Source organism: Pavona decussata, unplaced genomic scaffold (assembly GCF_977016875.1).
Source record: "Pavona decussata unplaced genomic scaffold, jaPavDecu1.1 SCAFFOLD_223, whole genome shotgun sequence".
Taxonomy (NCBI): domain Eukaryota; kingdom Metazoa; phylum Cnidaria; class Anthozoa; order Scleractinia; family Agariciidae; genus Pavona; species Pavona decussata.
Genome location: NW_028145628.1, coordinates 2685001 through 2703280, shown reverse-complemented (window position 1 = coordinate 2703280; position 18280 = coordinate 2685001). Strand labels below are relative to the sequence as shown.

The 18280-nt window shown below is 38.9% G+C and overlaps 1 pseudogene across 1 annotated transcript; it reads left to right on the top strand.

The window, feature by feature from the left end:
- Nucleotides 1-9757: 9757 nt before the first annotated feature.
- LOC146459154 (hemagglutinin/amebocyte aggregation factor-like) lies at nt 9758-11939 on the top strand (annotated as a pseudogene). Its single transcript, XR_014858019.1, has 4 exons — nt 9758-9930; nt 10268-10487; nt 10884-11039; nt 11644-11939. The product of XR_014858019.1 is annotated as a hemagglutinin/amebocyte aggregation factor-like (transcript).
- Nucleotides 11940-18280: the final 6341 nt, after the last annotated feature.

Sequence of the window (18280 nt, the reverse complement as noted above, 5' to 3'; positions counted from 1 at the left end):
GTCAATTAGTTTGCTCCATTTCTATTATCACATGAAACTTCGATAGCAAGTCATTAGTATTGCAAGCCATATTGCGCTATATTTTTAGAACGAATTGAAATGGCAAAGTTCGATTTTTTTGTCACAAAATCACTCAACCTCGTTCCCAGGGCTTTTCCCTTCTCGTGGGGGGCGGGCCCCACGAGAAGGGAAAAGCCCTGGGAACGAGGTTGAAAATCACTTAATCGGTTCCTTACTTAAGGTGGGGGTACACCTGAAAGCCGTTTTCACGCCGCTTAAAATCGGTCAAATAGAAATATCTTGTTTGCATTTCAAGCAATACAAAAACCCTCCATTCATAACACAAATCAATGATTTGGGGTGTTTTATGAATTTTTAGGTGATTTTTAGGTATATTTGGAAGGAAATACTTTTTCTTGAAGGATTGGTAAAATTAAAAGAAATAAGAAATGTTGAAGATTTAGTGTAGTTTCACAATTAGAATTTGTAGTTAATAATTAATAGACCGATACCAAGTTAGTCCACTAGCAACCTGGGGTGCTCTTGCGTGGTTATCAACTGTCTGTTAGTGTTCCAAAAATCATTTTCTTTCTTCTATCCATTCTTAAAACCTCTTCACATTTCACTCAAATTCAAGTAGAGCCCCACCTTAAGAAAAATTTTCTTGCTTTATTATATTCGCTCTTACTCTGTCCGCTAAAAGATTCGAAAACTTGTCCGCAAATGTGTATGTGCTCTATGAGAAAAACCTTGCCTTGGACTGTCCGAAATGATGACGATACTGCAGTGATCTGTTTGGCAGGAAAAAAGCAAAAATGAAGCAACGAAGGAAAGAATGGCAACAAAATAATGTTACTTTTTCCGTAACCAAGGCTCCCTTGTTTCCAGTTATAGTTGCTGGCCTAGCTGTCCTCTGTTAAACAAATCTATGCGATACAAGCGGAAGAAAACCTCTCAGGGGCTTGCCTGCCATAACACCAGCTGTGATCGAGGAAGGACCCCAGGAGGAATTGGCCACTCGATATTTTTGACGCGAAGATATCTTCGATTCCTTTCCACCCGATTTACGTTGGCAATTTATGTTTAATTCATTCCTTATTTATTTTTTGTTTTTCTTGTCGAATTTTATTTCCCGTAACTTGTTTTCTCTTTATTTTTTATGATTTTTTTAAACCTGTGGAATATTTGTGCCGTTACTCGTTTTCTCGTTACTTAGTTACTCGTAACTCGTTACTGCGTTACTCTGTTTAGCAACACCTTGGAAAGAAAAATGGGGCATTTCAAATTGTTTCCTTTTTTTTATTTATTTTATTTAATTCAATATTTATCCAGGGGCATCCAATTTAGCAGAGCTAGTTTAAATGGAGCCCTGACACAGCACAAGACAAAACACAAAACATTGAAACAAAAAAAAAAGCAAATAAAAAACTAGACAAATAATTAAGTTATAAATGCAGCATGAACCGCGGGCGTTACTGCTTAAGATGGCTCTTGAGTTTGGTTTTAAATTTACTGAACGCCACTACCTGTCTAATGGTTCTCGGGATGGTGTTATAAGTTCGAGCACCGTTTATTCTGAAGCTCCCCTGATATTTAGCAGTTTTTGCGAAGGGAGGGCGCAACAAATCACGGCTTCTGGTGTTATAGTCATGGTAAAGATGCGCGTGCCTAAACTCTGAAAGTAAGTACGAAGGCGCTATTCCGTGAAGACATTTATGGACTAAAAGGCATTTGAGATAATTTCTGCGCGCTTGTAGGTTGGGCCAACCAAGTGTTGATTTTAATTCCTCAGCCCCGACTGATCGACCTTCAATAATGCATGCAGCACGTCTATTAAGCTTATCTAGGTAATCTTTGCTTCCAGCCCCACAACTGTCCCAGACAGGCGAACAGTAATCAAATAATGGCAAAACTATAGTATTGTAGAGCATTAGGCAAGTTGGCTTGGGGAGAACCTTACGCGCTCGACGCAGAACACCTAATCTTGACGAGATCTTGTTACCAATATATTCTATGTGGTCCTTCCAAGATAGAGTGTTGTCTAGGAGGACCCCAAGGTACTTGAACTTGTTAACCCTTTCTAAACGCGTGTTATTGATTTCTATAACTAGATCGTCAGCCTCTGCGGTCCTCTGATGGGTACCAACAAGCATAATCTTCGTTTTCTCAAGATTAAGTATTAAAAAATTAGCATGAAGCCAGCTTAGGACATCAGTTAGGCCATCAGTTAACCGAGCTTGAATTTCACTGACAGACTTGCTTGCAAAATAGATAAGTGTATCGTCAGCATAAAGCTCAACACTACAACCTTGAACCGCCAAGGGTAGGTCATTTATGTAGATAATAAAGAGTAAAGGACCGAGTACGCTACCCTGGGGGACCCCAAAAGGTATAGGCTGGGGTTCAGACAAGAGCCCATTTAAGCAAACACTTTGAGTGCGTGTAGTTAAATAGGACCTAAACCATTGGACAGCGGAGCGATTCATTCCTAGTAAAGCTAACTTATCTAGCATGATGTTATGATCTAAGGTGTCAAAGGCCTTACTTAGATCTAAAAATATAAGGCCAGTTAATAGTCCTTTGTCAATGTTTTCAAGCAGAGTGTTTGTCACGTGTGTGAGGCATGTGGATGTTGAATGAAATGGGCGGAAGCCAGATTGGAGAGGAGAAAGAAGCTTATGCTCCTGTAAATAGTTGTAGACCATACGGTGGACAGCCCGTTCAAGTATCTTGGAGAAGACGGGAAGTACTGAGATTGGCCGAAAGTTTGACGGGTCCGATTTCGATCCAGCTTTATGAACCGGCGTGACAATAGCATGTTTCCAATCAGCCGGTAGCGTTTCTTCATTGATTGTTCTGTTCATAAGTAGGGTTAGGGGTTTCGCCAGGGCTTCTGCCCCATCCTTTAGAAGTCGCACAGGAATATCAGGTAGACCGGATGATTTCTTGGAGTTCAGTGATTTCAGTTGTTTGTAAACAAAATCCACTGTTATTTGTGACAAACTAAATTGTGCACCTTTTAGTAGTTGAGGAGAGCAGCTGGTTGGGACCACTGGCACTGGTAGAGTCTGCCGCAGTGTTGCTAGTATAGATTTAAAGAAGAATGCAAAGTTGGCTGAGATTAGCTTTGGATCTGTGATGACTTCACCGTCAATTTCCAGAGATTGAATTTGGCCATCTTTAGCATCACTTCCAATTGCAGATTTTATCGCACTCCATAATTTGCTAGGATGGTTCTTATTTTCTTGAATCAGGTTAGAATAATACGCCCTTTTTGCCTCTTTGATGGTTGCAGTTATCTTGTTTCTGAGTGATCGATATTCTTGCCATTCATAAGATGATCCAGTCTTTTGTGCCTTTTTGTGATGGAAGTTTCGTTGAACAATCAGCGCTCTTATTTGATCGGTCACCCAAGGGAGCGTGTTAGATCGAGCTCTTCTTGTGCACGTTGGTGCATGTCGTTCAGCAATGGTGACAAAAATGTCTTTAAAGGAAGTCCACGCCTCATCGACCGTGAGAGAGGTGCTAATGAGATCCCAGGAGATAGAGTGTAAGTCTCTGATGAAATTTGGGACTGAATTCCTACCCTCCTACCTCCTACCCTCCCTCCTACCCTGAATTCCTAGGGTAGGAAATTCCTACCCTCTAAAACTTATTCATCTTCCATTTTAATCTGATTAAGGCTTGACAGTCCTGAAATGCATGATTCCATGTGTTCAGTAATGTTGAACCTACAACAATATTAAGTGCGACGCCGAAGTTGGAAATTTTGAAATTGGACGGTGTCAAGATAGATGTCAGTCTTACTTTTATGCTCTTCAAACCTAAATGTTGAACACCTCTGATCGATAGAAGCAAGAGAATAGAGATTAGTCAAATACGATCAAAATCGATAGAAAGATTTGTTTGGAGTAATCGTTATATAACAATTTTTTTATTTTTATATTTTATTATTATTATTATTATTATTATTATTATTATTATTATTATTATTATTATCATTATTATTATTATTATTATTATTATTATTATTATTATTATTATTATTATTATTATTATTATTATTTTTTCAGCCAACAACCCACGTTTTTACAAACGAACGTTCAACTGGCACTATCTCAGAGGTGGATTCCACGTACGCAGTCGTGCTCCGAATACATTCGTGGAAATAATTTCACGTTGGCTTTCATGATGGGCAAAATTAATCTGTACCGATAAACGGCATGCGATTTTCATTTTAATTGACTAACTTATAAATTGCTTCCTTTCTTGCTGTAACGTTTTAGGGAAAGTGAAATGTTGTCCACAAACATGGCGACTAACCAGCTGAAGCCCCCTGACTGACAGCTATCAGTATAAAATAACCCCCCCGGGGGGGGGGGGGGTACTCAACAAACTTTTAAACTGGGAGGCTCCACCCCGAGGTCCGACCCCTTACCCTTTTATATTCCATTTTTGGCAGAAAAGGTACCCTTTTCGTATGCCTTCCATTGACAAATGGTACTCCTTTCCGGTACACCTTCCATTGGAAAATAATGAAAGGCCCTTTTAAATACCCAAATGACATATACTTCATATACTTCGACTCGTGAAATCCCTACTCTTTCAAACACCTGACGCGTGAAAAAGGTACCCCTTCCGGGAGGAGCCTCCCCGTATAGGCCATTATAGGGAGTCCAACCCCCCCCTCCCCCCCGAAGGTAACCCTTGAATAGTGCAGCAGCAAAGTAAATCCGGATCTTTGTGAACATCAGGATCAGTAATGTTGAATGAAACGTAAAATCAAATGCAAGGCTAATCGGACAGATGAAATAACTTCATCGCCTAATATTTCCATTAGACAATACTAACCTTCTTCAGGGGGTGCAAAAAGCTAAGTAAAAATTGGAAATTAACGGTTACAATATTTAAAGAAGGACTCATCAACTCCAAAAGCGACGGAGAAACTTACTCTGTCACCAGTCACTGAATATCTCTATTTTAATAATGGCTTCTGTACACGTTTCAGTTTTCTCTGTTTATCAACCAATCACATCTCAACTTTTCATTTGTATCGTCTTTAAATATTCTAACCGTTTATTTCCAATTTTTACTAAGCTTTCTACAGCCCCTGAAGAAGGTTAGTATTGTCTAACCGAAATATTGGGCAATAAAATTATTTTAGCTGTCCGATCAGCCTTGCATTTGATTTTACGAGTTAATCATGGTAGCCTGCGAACGCAGACGTGTTTCCGGCTGCCGGGTGAAGCGACAGCCGGAAATACGTCTGCGTTCGCAGGCTATCAGGCTTGAAGGGAACACCGTTGAAATGTTGATCATCCGATGCTTTTCGCTTTCTTCCCACACTAAATACCTCAGCATTGTTTGACTGAGTAGCTGGAGGAGGTGGAAGGTTTGCTGGCGGTATGCCGGCTGCTTTAGTAACTGGAAAAGGATTGTTATTCACAAAAGAAGAGACATACTGCTGTTGAGGTGTAAGATGTGGAAAAGCCGCCATTTCGTAAAACCGCATTTGGCGCGGCGCACGCGGTTTTCGATTTTGCAAATACTCCGGTCATGTAAGCATTACTAGACAGTCGTCGGTAACCTGTCGGTCCCGAACTCCCGTAATACGGTCGACTCCCGATAACTCGGACCTTGAAGGGAAATTGAAAACAGTTCGAGTTATCGGGAGTTCGAGTTATCGAGAATAAGATTATATAGAGAATGACCTGAAAGAAAAGGAAAATTGGTTCGAGTTAGCGCGAGGTTCGAGTTAGCGAGGGTTCGAGTTATCGGAAGTCGACTGTACCTCCTCCCACCCGAACTCCCGATTAATGAAGATTCGATTTTTATTGATTGTTAAAGCTAAATCTTGCAAAAATGAAACACTTTAAAATTTCATCTCCACGTTGGGACAATTGAATACACGACGAAACTGCATACGAAATTATCTGGAAATTTTAGTGAAGTTTCACAAATATCAGTACTGTCTCTATTCTTGTCTAGTCTACAAATCTTGAAAGGTAATCATTTACCACCTTAAAATTGCAATGAATGTATAGCGCATGCGCGTTTGGCCCGCTTTTATTGCGTGACTGAGTAGCGTCTCTTATGTTTTACCAAGAGACTCTTGGTTTTAATGAAACTAACAGTTGATAAACACATTTTTGTCTCCAGACAATGGACGAAATCTCAACACTGGAAAATGACATCAAGGGAATCAAGGAGCCTGCGAACGCAGACGTATTTCCGGCTGTCGCTTCTCTCCGCACCGAGAGAGAAGCGACAGCCGGAAATACGTCTGCGTTCGCAGGCCGATCGCCTTAGAAATTCGGATTTTATTGTGAAAAAAATCTGCAGTTTCCTTCGGCAAAATGGCAGCTTAAAAATTCGAACACTGGAAAATTAATTCCTTTCGTTTTCGAAGGGACAAATTTGTCAACAAAGATGCGAAAAAATAGGCTCAGCTAGCATTTCTGTAAAACCAACCGAACAGCTAGTAACTTACAACGGCCGGAATAAAATCCCGTTTCCTAAAACTTTCTGCAACTTAAATTTTAAGTTAAAGCGTCCCGTCCGACCAGATCAGTCTATATTATTTCAAATAAGGCTTTTTAAAAAGGCTACAAAACGAACTGCGAACATGGGAGACAACATTTTTGTCAAAATGTTCTCGTCGAGGGCCCTTGAGCTAAGCCGTAAGGCTAAGGAGCTCGTCAAAACCAAACTCTGAAACTGGCCAAATGCAGATACGGCCGGTAAAGCTTCCGCTCTTTCTGAATAGTTTAATAAACTCCGGTTCAGTCATTGTTTTGACGGCGGTCTGCGAGGCACAGTTGAAAATTGACAAAAAAAGACAATCTTATCTTTTGGCCATTTTCTCCTGCAATATAATTCATTTGTTGTTGATTCTTTTTTGGTCTATAAGACGAGAAGCGCCGGGATAAAATTTTTTTCCTCTAGTCAGCAAAATAGCCTTAGGGTGAATTACTACAGACGTTTTTTGGTGTTTAGTGGCAATCGGAAAGGACTTTCAACACCACTAAATTCTGAAAAGACCACCGAGTCATAATCCTCCAAAACTGACGAAATATTGGGATCGTGCATACTCCGAAAATACGGCAAGAATATAAGGCAACAAGACAAGGAGCAAACAGGTAAAGTCAGCCGTAAAGTGAGGAAACTATTTGAAGATTTAAATAATAAGGTTAGTGTTACGGCAACCTAAAACAACTTGTTGCGCATTATAAAATATCAATAACCAATCTGACTCTCCATGATATCATGAGTAAAAAGTGTTTCTGTGAGTATTGGCGTTCAGCAACCCGATTTTTCCGTTAGTGAAGATTAATTTATGGCACAATAAGGAAATTAATGCTGCGACTGATTCAAATCGTCTGAAATGCGATGACGAGGATTGGACGAAGAGTGAAGTGTTTTTTCACGAGCGCTATGTGAAGGAACTAAAGAACTGACTGTCACGACAGCCGGGGAAAGAAATACAATTTGCCACAGGCCAGTTTACTTTAATTAATTAAATAACTGAAATTTATCTGAAGGTTCAGCTCCCCGCCGAATAAAATCAATTGGGTCATTATAGCGACTTCTAATGAACACATCCATGAAACATCTTACTTGCCACACCATAACTGAGTACAGCAAGTTCCTCCCTTCTAGATGGAAAAACATCAGACAGGACAGTTGGCACCAATCGACTGACATTCAATCGCGGAGAGTTTCCAGAAGAATGAATGTGGTGTTTATTTATTTTTCTATATATATTTGCTTCTTTTAGCAGTAATACTATTTTATACCGCTTTCAGTCGCGCATTAGGGGGATGGTCCTGGTGATTCAGGGCGCTGAAGACACATTCCCAACACATGCATAGACGTAAATCGTCTCAGAAATCCAGACTTAGTTGTGACGAAGAATTAGCGTTTTCTTAAGTATTCTTGTCACTCTAAACTTTTCTAACATGGGAAAAAACTAATTCCTTTTGTTGTCGAGGAGACGAAAAATATCGTTAAGCGAAATAATTAATAAGACCAGCTATGATTTTCCGAAAGTCACAGCACCTCGTCGGGGTAAAGTTTCTCAGTGCGACTTAAAAATTTCAGCTTACGAATTCGAAATTATCAAACTGTGTCAACGAACCCAAATTTTTGCTTTTTGGAGAACCAGAAACGGTGTAGCGGAACAAGAAAAATTTCGCATTCTTAAAACAGCAGAATTGAACTTTTTTTGTTTATTTTAATTTTCATAAGCACTCTTTGAACACTGGAATTAACTGATCCCCTAAGGAACTGCAACTCTTCTAACTCGTTGAAACAGTGTTAATGATTTTTCAATACCCCAGCTAAATAACTTTGTGGTCCTTAAATCTTTCAGGGCCACCCAACATTTCAGTTCGGTGGATATCTGTTCGGAAGGCCTCAGAAATTTGGATTTGGTGGTAAAGAAAATCTACAGATTTTTTCAGTAAAATGTCAGCGTAAAATCTATTTACACTGGGAAACTGTCTCCTTTCGTTTTCAAAGGGACAATTATGTCGCTAAAAATGCGAAAAAAGCTGGCATTTTCATAAATCCAACAGCAGTATAGAATTCGCGGAATAAAATTTCGTTTCTTAGAACTTTCTGCAAGGCCAAACAGATCAATCATTTATAGGTTACACTGATATTAAATATGTATTTGAAAGGGAACACAAACGACCTGGGAATTTTAAGTATTCTGTTTACTGATCAGTGTTCTTGTTGAGTGTATGTCCCTAATCTTTCAATTTGCCAGCATCTTTTATTGTTTTGATGATGACTTTCAGTGTAACCAAGTCGAACGCAAGTGTTTCAATCGTTTTGAATCGTTCCGGAAGTGTTTGTTCAGTGTGGTTTACAACTTTTGTTTCTTTATTAAAATTGTTTATAGTTTACAGCCAATGCCAACGCAGAGAAAAAGAGTGCAGCTATTTTGGTTTTTCTAAGAAACGTCATCTTTGAAACAATTCAACTTGTTTGTAACATGTTACTGAGATAATCTTAAACAACACGTAGCGGATTAGGGCTTAAGTACACCCGGCTCTGGTATTGTCAGTATTTCGTTATCTTTCGATCATTCGATTCGGCGAGAATTTTTTTCTTTTCTGGCTAAAGCTCACGTTAAGCGCAAACAACACCCGAAAAGCTTTCAATAATTTATCAGGTGGGTATCTCAATGAGTCACAGGAGTAGGGTCAACTATGGAATATTTTACACCTGAAAGCACAAAGTTAATTATGTTTATTTTTCCGACTTTTGAAGTGAACGATTTAAAGCAGGCGTTTGCCAGCGCCTTATAACGTGAAGTTCTCTAGCAAATAACGTGTACTGTTTTTCATCATGCAAATATCGCAAGAGGTTTAGAATCGTCGAGTGAAAATTTACTCTCCATAAATATTAAATTCGGATTCACAGGACCAGCCGAGTTCAGATTCTCGGTAGCATCGGCCAACGGACAACTTAATTTATTTTCGAACGCTGAATGCTTGCCAGAGAAATACAGGATTTTCAGTCGATATTAATTGCACTGAAAAGAAAACAAAGCCAATAATGTGATAATCACATTGATAGTGTGAAACAGAATTTGCGTTTCAAATCCAAACAATTTTTATTTTTTGAAACCCTTTCTTTTCGGCTTGTTAACAGAATTTCAGTTTTACAGAAGTTTCGCGCCTTCTCATTAATTCAAGAGAGAAAAAAGCGATTTTACATGATCACTTTTGTTATTCTTATTTAGACTGCAATGGAAGGGAAAAAGTTGGCGAAATTTTTGCTGTTGAATGATGGCGGTGGATCTGCTGCTGTTTTCTTCTACTGAGGGATGGCGTCGTCGTCGTCGTTGTTCCTCGCACACTCCATCCGGGGTCGCCTGGGTGAACACCTGGCACCAATGTTTCACACGAAAATGCCCAACCAGTAAGGAAATCGATTCATTTTGACGATGTCACCACACTCAGTCGCTCCTAACTTTTTTTTGTATACTTCCATCCGATTAAACCACTGACATACTTGGAAGCCTCTCTCACATTCTTTCTTCATACAATCACTCACTTCCTTATCCAACTGTTGTTAAAAATAGCAGAAATATTAGCGATAATAGTGAACCGAGCAATTTGCCTGGCAATAAACAGATACTAAAGAAGAACCGGCCAGCAAAAGAAGTTCTTTTCATATTAAGGCCTTATCTGAAACATGTACATCAAGTTAGAACATTGTCTTGACGAAAAAAATCATCTTCGAATCATCTTTTCAGGTCAGTCTGTGAGGTTTTGGCGCAGCGAACACCGGAACTGCAAAGAAGACCGTATCCATTACTTTCAATGTGGGTATGGACCGACGAAGTACAGGGAACATCACTGTACTTGAAGTTATTATGCGAACGATTATGATCAGCCGTTGACCTCCAGGTGCCACAATAACGGTTTTATCGCGGGAGTAGCAAGTGTGCACAACGGCCGCTACAGGTATCGCAGGTACTCGATACTTGTCAACAAAATTACCGAATATATCATTCTAACAACATTTTTACTCTGATTGTTTCTGATAATCATTATTCTTGATCAGTTTTAAACTAAAGGAAAAGGAATATCCGAAATAGTATCAACTTTATGGGCGGAAGGAATGAAATTAGAAGGAATTTCCCTCTTACGAAATTGAACTTTTAGTAATCTAGCCACCTTCTGAACTGTAAATAAGCATGTGTCATAGAAAAATACTGTCTACCAAAAATTATTTAATTCATAGCTGTACTTCAATATACTAACTGTATTATATTAGCAAGGCTCTTGTTTTGACACTGGGGTGCCAGCAGGCAATTTGACACAGGCGGCTTGTATATTTTTATGTTTTTTTTTTCTCTTTCCTTCAAGGTTTTCCTTTCGCTGTTGCCATAAGAGTTCTTACATTCCTGAACACAGCTGTAAGAACACCAATTACCTGAACAACTGGGACCAGGAAGTGAGGTACACTGTGCCATGGGGATGCTACCTTGCTGGAGTGCACAGTTACCATAGTAACTATCATGAGTAAGTATCAGTCGATTTCTGCGTACACAACACAAAACCGTGACACAAAGCTAAAAGCTGCACGATACAACACAACACCAGGCACAACACAACGCTGTACAATACAGTACAGTACATTACAAAGCTTTACTGTTAAAACAGTACAATACAGCACGGTAAAAATACAACACAATACAATGTAATACTTTTTCATTCTTTTTCATTGCTACCGGAAATTTCAGAATTAATTAACAGTAATTTTTAAAAGAAGAAATGATCTTCACTATAATCTCTTCCACGCAACAATGTTGAGCAGAAAGCAGTGAGATAAAAAGGACTTCTACTGACTCGAATAAAAGCAGTATCAAAAACTTTCAAACTTTGTTTTTGCTTTTTCATCTAGGATTTACAGCGGTTTTTACTCGTATCATAAAACCAACCCGAGGTCACTGTGGCCAGCGATAATAAATAGAATTTCCTTGATTCACAGCTGCAAGTGGGCAGTTATTTCAGATTTCATACCCCCTTTTTTTTGTCCAAATATGTTAAACTTTTATAATATAACAGTTAACGAAAAATAACGATGATTTTTAACCAAAGATTTCTTTCATTTTGTTTCTTCAAGGGATCGGCGCTGGAGGTTTGAAATCTGTAAATTCAGCCGCAAATGCAGAAGGCAAGGATAAACTGTCTGCCGCGAAACAAGCAGACAAGCTCCAGCAAAGACGTTTCTAAACACTGCAGTCAGCAGAAGAAATATTTTTCAGTTAAACTGGTGAAGGGAAAAAGAGTTAAATTCCGGCTTTTTAATCGGAAATAAAAGATATTATTCAAACAAATAGAAACGCTAAATACATTAAACGTACTTTGCTGAACATTGCTGTAAGGTGAAGGGATAACAATAAAAAGCTTTAAAGCATCGATTTCTGTTTGTTTTATTATCTTAAGTTTAAAGCTCAAATCGATTTGACACTTGCACTGCCCAGCCAAATTTAGTCGGGATACGATAAAAGACATTTATGCTGAAAAATTCTCCCTTGGGAAACATAAAAATGTATACACTTCTTTTTGGTCCGATTTCAATGTACTACCGGCTTCTCTCTACGTATGTTTCTTATTAGTTTGCCTGTAAATTTACCAAGTATCCAAGTCTACGGATTCGAAAAAATGATCGAAGCTCGTATTACAGGATCGGATTTAATCTACATTGGAGCCACCAGTCCTGACCTAAAACGTTTCATTTTCGTCGCGAAAAGTAAGGTGGCTAAACTGTTCACTGCCTCATGTAGCTCAAAACAGTCTACTAAACATTTTGTTGTTGAACGTTTGTCACACCAAGACCAGGAGTCACTCTTGCAAAAAATGCCAAGGGAGGAGGGATGGGGAAAAGTGGTGACTTCATTTTGGAGATAAGGCGAGGGACAAAATGCCACGCACTCAACTTCTAGATCGGGAAGCAATATAAGCAATATAGGTATGTGCGGCCCCAAAGGGTTTGATTTTTGAGCCGTTTTAATTTGGTCTGAGAATGGTTTTATATACCATTTAGCAACTTTGGTCAGAAAGTCTGAAAATCGGTAAGGATTTTACAGAAATAGGTAAAGATTCTAGAAACCAGGTCTGAAAAAGGGTGCTGGAAAATTACATAATAATGGCCTGAAATTGGGTCAGGATTTGGAAAGCCGAGCCACTCATGAACACCTCCACCAGAAATTCCGAGAAATTACCTCCCCCCCCCCCCCCCCCAGGTCATCGATATGGACTCTTTTTCCGAGTTTTAATTTAAAAACAGGAGCCAATTCGCCGGCCTACTCGTCAAAATGGCGTCGAAAACCGTGATAAGGCCTATTGGCTTTATTTTTCCGTTGAGAAAGCGCTCGCGTTACATCTGACGTCACTTTTATTGCAAGCAATAGCTACCAGCCAACGAATCAGCGCGCGGGAAGTTTGACAGTTACTGTAAAAAAAAAGTTCAGTTGTTCTTGTGCTATAAAGTAGCCACCCTGCGAGCAGAGCCTCCTTTTGTTTTTTTCAAAGTCGAGCAAGCAAAAGAAAGGCTCTGCTTGCAGGGTGTAAAGTAGCCTGCATGGGACAGGCGCAAGTTTTATTACGTTTGCGCAAGGTTAAAAAAGTTATTCAGATTCAAATTCGCCGCGGGCGAATCCGATATCCACCCTCCCCCACCGGTCTAGATGGAGTTAGCAGTCAGAAAAGAAGTGTTTGTTCTAGATATTACTTTTTTAAGATAATTGAAAGTCTGTCTAGTTTACACTGAACATCTTAGATTTCTTGCTACATATTTGACAGGTATCTCATTAAATTAATGTTCTTTTCGTAATATTTCTCTCTCTGCTACTATATATTTTGGAATAATTCAAAGCTAAATAGTATTCATTTTATAATCGACAGTTTGGTTAAACTGGTTTGTTCACACTTGGGTTAACACTTCCTGTTTATCGAGCACCAGAATTTACTCCTAAATCAGTGACTCAAGAGATGATTGGAAGAAACGGACAACACGTTTGCTTGGTGTAAATGGTTTTCTAATGAGGCGGCTCTGATTTATTCGTTCAAAATCCAATAGTATCTGTCCTCAGAATAGCGGTTCAAGGTTCAGCCATCAATCTACAACGATTAAAAAAAAAAACACGTTCACGGCTCCTTTTGTTGTGGTGAATTGGAAGCAGTTCCAAACCCTCATCCAAGTTGAAATTTGATCGTGTAGTAACAATAAAAGTACTCATGAAGCTAGACTGAAAGTTATGAGAATAGACCTTGAACAGCTTGTTTCTTAACATATGTCCTTTTAAAATGTTCAATGGAGCCAACACTTACCCTGCCAAGCTTATGTTGTTCCGAGAGACAGCAAGAGGAGAGACCCAGGGAACGGGATTGCTTTTTTTGCTGCTCAACTATTTCCCTGACGAGCTCACAGAAAAGGATTCGAGGAATAAGAGAAGAAGTAATAGCCTTTCGTTTATAATGAACAACGCGATAGACAAACCAGTCAAACTGGGCGAATCCGGAAAATTGTTTCAAGTGAAGCGTGGCTCGAATGTATTACTTTGGAAGATAATTGAAAGTCTGTCTTGTTTACAGTGAACAACTTTGATTTCTGCTACATATTTTATAGATGTCTCACTGATTCAATGTCATTTTTTTGCGTCTTTTCTTAAGGATACACAGCTCTGCTACAATAAATTTCAGAAAATTTCAAAGCTAAATAGTATTTATTTGATAATCGACAGTTTGGTTTAACTGGTTTGTTCACACTTGGGTTAACGCTTCCTGTTTATCCTGCATCAGGGTTGACTCCTTAATCAGTGACTGAAGAGATGATTTTAATTCATGTAATTAAGGTAGAGAGAGGTTTTCAGTTGACCCTCTTAACGACTGCTCTTTGCCTTTGTCTCCGGGCCTTTGCCTTACCGAAAAATCATTTCATCTGGTAACAAGAAACATTAAAAGCATGAAATATTACGATTTAAAGTTCTTTAGACCATGCAGCCGGCTTTCGTAAGTTGTTGGATGGCACTACTCTATTGACGTAAAAAAGTTGGTAGATCCACGATTTCAAAATATATATATAAACTAAATGATAATGCGTTTGTTTTTACGACGTGTTCTGAAAATTTTATCATGAAATTAGCAAGAATTGTTCTAAAAACGGAAAAACGTTTGCTTCATCGGTCTAAATGGTTTTCGAGTGACGCTCGGCTTTAGTCGTTCAAAGTCCAACATCTGTCGCAAAGTAGCGGTTCAGGGTTTTGCATATACAGCCAACAATGTACATTTATTTACAAACAACAACCTTCATGGCTCCGTTTGTTGTGGTGAAATGGAAGCAGTTCCAAACCCTCATCCAAGTTGGAATTTGGTCGTGTTGTAACAATAAAAGTTAGTCATGCAGCTAAAGTCGAAAGCATTTGAATACAAAACAACTAGTACTGAAAGTTATGAAAATCGACCTTGAACAGCTTGTTTCTTAACATATATCTGTTTAAAATGTTTAATCGAGCAAACACTTACTCTGCAGAGCTTATGCTTTTCCAGGGGACATAAAGAGGAGAGACATTAGGAACGAGATTGCTTGATTGCCGCTCTACTATTTCCCTGATGAGCTCACAGACAAGGATTCGAGGAATAAGAGAAAGAGGGAATGACCTGTCGTTTATAATGAAGAACGTGATAGACAATCCAGTCAAACTAGGCAAAACCGGAAAATTGTTTCCAGTGAAGTACATTATCTTCAAACTGAAGTTATGACAATCGCAGCAGAACATCTTGCTGCTAGCGTAACAGCCTTTACAATTCTTTCACTTACCTTCCTTACGTTGATTCGCTGCTCCACGTTTTTGCTGCCGAACCCGCACAAAGAGAGAACTTTGTAGCATAAAAACAGGAACAAATGGCGTGACCTTTTTATAATGAAGAACTTGCCGGACAATCCAATCAAACTGGGCGAAACCGGAAAATTGTTTCAAGTAAAGCGTATACTTTAAGGGCTTGAATTTATTATTCTGGAAGATAATTGAAAGTCTGTCTAGTTTACAGTGAACATCTTAGATTTCTTGCTACATATTTAATAGATATCTCACTGATTCAAAGTCATTTTTTCGTGTCTGGCTTTTCTTAAGGATACACGGCTCTGCTACAATCAATTTTGGAAAATTTCAAAGCTAAATAGTATTCATTTGATAATCGACAGTTTGGTTTAACTGGTTTGTTCACACTTGGGTTAACGCTTCCTGTTTATCCTGCATCAGGGTTGACTCCTTAATCAGTGACTTAAGAAATGATTTTGATTCGTCTAATTAAGGTAGAGAGAGGGTTTTGACCTTCACGATTGCTCTTTGCCTTCGCCCCCGGGCCTTTGCCTTACCAAAAAATCATTTCATCTGGTAACAAAACATTCAAAGCATGAAATACTACGATTTAAAGTTCTTTAGACCATGCAGCCGGCTCTCGTAAGTTGTTGGATGGCACCAGTCCACTAAGGTAAAAAAGTTGGTAGATCCACGATTTCAAAATAAACTAAATGATAATGCGTTTGTTTTTATGAAGTTGTCTGAAAATTTTATCATGAAATTGGCAAGAATTGTTCTAAACACCCTGGCGGAAACGGAAACACGTTTGCTTCATTGGTCTCAATGGTTTTCGAGTGACGCTCGGTTTTACTCGTGCAAAGTCCAATATCTGTCGCAAAGTAGCGGTTCAGGGTTTTGGATATACAGCCAACAATGTACATTTATTTACAAACAGCCACTTTCGTGGCTCCGTTTGTTGTGGTGAATTGGAAGAAGTTCCAAACCCTCATCTAAGTAGGAATTTTGGTCGTGTTGTAACAATAAAAGGTACTCATGAAGCTAAACTGAAAAAATTATTTGAACACAAATCAACTGAAAGTTATGAGAATCGACCTTGAACAGCTTGTTTCTTAACAAAATATCTTTTTAAAATTTTCAATCGAGCCAACACTTACCCTGCCGAGCTTATGTTGTTGCAAGGGACAGGAAGAGGAGAGACCCTGGGAACGAGGTTGCTTTTTTGCTGCTCTACTATTTCCCAGAGGAGCTCACAGAAAAGGATTCGAGGAATAAGAGAAAGAGGGAATGACCTGTCGTTTATAATGAAGAACGTGATAGACAATCCAGTCAAACTAGGCAAAAACCGGAAAATTGTTTCCAGTGAAGCACATTATCTTCAAATTGAAGTTATGACAATCGCAGCAGAACATCTTGCTGCCAGCGTAACAGCCTTTAAAATTCTTTCACTTACCTTCCTTACGTTGATTTGCTGCCCCACGTTTTTGCTGCCGAACGCGCGCAAAGAAAGAACTTTGTAGAATAAAAACAGGAACGAATGGCGTGACGTTTCTATAATGAAGAACTTGCTAGACAATCCAATCAAACTTAATGAAGGCGAAACCGGAAAATTGTTTTAATTGAAGCGTGGCTTGAATGTATTACTTTGGAACTGAGATTATTGAAAGACTGTCAAGTTTACACTGAACATCTCAGAATTCTTGCTACATATTTGATATGTATCTCACTGATTCAATATTTTTTTCGTAACGTTTCTCACGGATACTGACTGTTCTGCTGCTATAAATATTGACATAATTTCAAAGCTAAAGAGTATTCATTTGATAATCGACAATTTGACTCAAATTTAAATTTGCCTCACACTTGGGTTAACGCTTCCTGTTTATCCTACACCGGGCGTTTCTCGGCCGTTTTCATGGAGATGATGGAAGCAAATAAAGAGTTTTGTTATCCTTTACAATCACCTTTTTATTTTACAAGGTTTTGTCATACCGACAAATCATTTCCTCTGATGGTCAGTAACATTAAAGGAATGGCATGGAATTTGCTGAAAGCAACACTCGAAAACAGTTGCATTGAACACTTCACCGAATCGCTCTGACTCCTTTGGGGGAAACGGAAGAATGGTTTGCTTGCTCTATGGTTCTTAAACGATTTTCATTTAATGAAAAATCACAGTCCAATATCTGTTATAAAGTGGACGCTGCAAAAAGCGACTCAGGGTTTAGTATATGTAATCAAATGGTATACTCGTGAAATTAGGAAATAGTTTCACGCGCGTTTTGTCAAAATTCTAATGATTTCCCTCTCCTAATTTCACGAGTACACCATTTGATTACCCCTTAATTTCATGGGTGTCAAATTACGCTCACAATCGTGGTCGGTTCCGTCTGTTACACACGCAGGCAAGAAACCGCTTGAGTACTTTTATCCCACTGCTCACGACGAACCGTCTCAGGGTATTTCTCAAGGCCATTTTCATCACACCAGTTCTCAAAACCCTCACCCAGTTAATTGTGCTCTTTCGCGTATTTAGGTTTTCTTTAGCGTCTTTTGATGCGGTAACTTCTTTCATCCGTAACATCTTTAAACCTGGAAGCCATCTTGGCAACTGAGATATAGGAAACGTTGCCATAGCAATTTTGCAATTTTACATGCATGTGAAATTATAAATTAACGATGAAATTTCGCGCCAAAATTAAGGAGTAATTTGTCACCCATGATATTATTACCTTTAGCCAACAACCTACAGTCATCCACAAAGTAACCGCATTCGAGGCTATATTTGTTGTAGGAAATTGCAGGGAGTTTTAAACACTCATCGCAACTGGGATCAGTTGTGTGCGTAACCCTAAAAGATAGTCATCAACCTCAACTGGATAGAAATCAAACAAAAGTGAACCTAGTTTAATGGTCTTAGTTCCCACGAGTCTCCTG